This window comes from Aplysia californica, unplaced genomic scaffold (genome assembly GCF_000002075.1).
Source record: "Aplysia californica isolate F4 #8 unplaced genomic scaffold, AplCal3.0 scaffold00365, whole genome shotgun sequence".
Classification (NCBI taxonomy): domain Eukaryota; kingdom Metazoa; phylum Mollusca; class Gastropoda; order Aplysiida; family Aplysiidae; genus Aplysia; species Aplysia californica.
The window spans coordinates 703,873-706,204 of NW_004797635.1; positions in this window are offsets into that span (position 1 = coordinate 703,873).

Below are 2,332 nucleotides of genomic sequence, written 5' to 3' on the forward strand. Positions count from 1 at the left end.
CTGAAAGGTGCACAGTGTGGGTGATTTTAAGCACTCATGGTTTGGTGGGTCCTTATTTATTTTTTTTGAAGACGCAGACAGACATTGCAACTGTGAACACAGACCGATATATCGAGGTGCAGAAGAAATTCTGGACGAATCAGGGGACACACTAGCACTTGGATCGCCAAGACCAGTGGTTCATCAAGCAAAATGGGACCAATCCATACGTTTCTGTCAGATCAATGACATGGCTAGCTGACCACTTAGGAGATCATGTGATCAGTCTCAGAAGTGAACACATTTTGGCTCCACATTCTCCTGACCGGAATCCTTTAGACCTTTTCTTGTGGGGCTATCTGAAGGACAGGATATTTCAAAACCAGTTTGAAAACATTGCAATTATGAAACAAGCAATCTGTGATGAAGGGAGAAACATTCCGCGGGAACTGTGTTTGGCCGTCATCGAGCATTTCAAACGAAGCGTTAAAAGATGTTTGGAGTCCAAAGGAGGACATGTGGTAGATTTGTATTAGTATTAGAAATTCCAGATAAAACATATTTGTATTATTAGTTCTTTAACTCCTTAAGAGAAGTTGAATATTGTTTAATGTCGTAAGGTTGGAACAATTAAATGTTATAGAGAAAAAAAGACAAAAATCAAACCAATCGTCTCTTGACTTTCCTTGCCAGTGTCTTTTTTTTAAATTGGCGCATTTTGCGTTTATGGGTGTTTTCTTCTTTATGCTTTTTCCATTCTGAAAATAAGTTTCTTCTGTATGAATTATATCAAACAAATTCCTTTTGAATGAAGTTTATCTGTTCCAAATTTCATCTTTATCGAACAACATTTGCGCGAGATATTTAGAAAAGAAGTTGTAACGCTGTTTTTTTCAAATCACTGTGTAAAGTCACAGAAGATGGGCGACTGAACATAGAAATTGAAATACGATTACGAAAGGTCAATAATGTTAGTTACCAGCTTACCCCACTACTGAAACATCCTAACATTCCCAAGACAAGAAAACTCAAAATGATCAACACCATATTCATCCCAAAACTCACCTATCAATGCCAAACATGGACCACGAACAAGACATTGGAGTTGGAGCAAATAATTACAACATGTGAAACGCGATGTCTTAGAAAAGCAGTAAACAAGACCAGGTGATACACAATTAGAAACTCTGTAGTCATATGGTGTGCACAAATGATGTCAAGCATCACATCAAACATCAAAGAATCAAATGGTTCTGACATCTCTTGCGATTGCCAACACACCATCCAGTACAACGTTCCTACATTAAAAAAATTCAATGGCAACAAGGCTAGAGGACGACAGAGAAAGACCTGGATAGATGGAGTCTATAGGTGAATCTTTTGATTTACTCAAATGTCAGCTGAAGTCGTTTCTGTTTTTAAATTAATAAGATGAATAATTGGAGCGATTTTCTTTGAGTCAGAACACAGCATTTTATGTTACTGTTGTACGTTGTAGGCCCCCTACTGTATTGTAAAGTGTTCATAGCCTGTGTACTTTAATCGGGGTTGAGCGCTATATAAATGTCATTTATTATTATTATTAATATTATGGAGTCCAACAATTTACTAAAGAAAGTTGGATGGCAAAGAAATAAAGTTGTCTGTGAGTGACAGATGATAAAGTGTTAGTTTTAGTATCATTTTTTTGAGAGTTTGAGTCCTTCAACTGATCTCCCTCATCTTTCTTATGCTTTGATCCGCGAGGATGCTCGGAATCGCTTAATCCGGCAGGCGAGTAGGACACGTTTTCCCATGACTGGCTTATAGTGTAGCAGCGTTGTGGAAACAGGCGCTCGTCAATATTTGAGCATAATAAATGGAGTTATTGCTATCAAATTAAAGTTTATTTTTCTGCAACTCGGCCCCCCAAAAAGTGATCTATCTTGCATAGAAGTCAAGAAATGTACGATGTTTCATGTGAAATTAGTAAGAACATGCTCGTTAAAATTGGTCACTTTTTCAGCTTACACGAAATATTCGTGCCTCGTATTCGCTATACAAAATAACATTTTAAAAAAAACAAGTTTTCAGTAAAATTTACCCAAAATATGTTCTTTAATACCTGGTTTAGGTTTCTGTGAAAAGGAATAAAAACGGTACCTACAGAGGAAAAATACGAATTTTTCCGCTCCCTAAAATTTGACAAGCGCCAGATTCCATAGGAGTGACCCCTCACATAGAAAAAGAAGCTAGTTGTTGGTAACCTGACGGTCACTCATTTGCTGTTGGGTTTTACGGGGACGGCAGGTCTGTTAGGATGTTGTCTTTACAGGGATATGTGGCGTCACACTGTCCTTGTGTGTATGTTTGA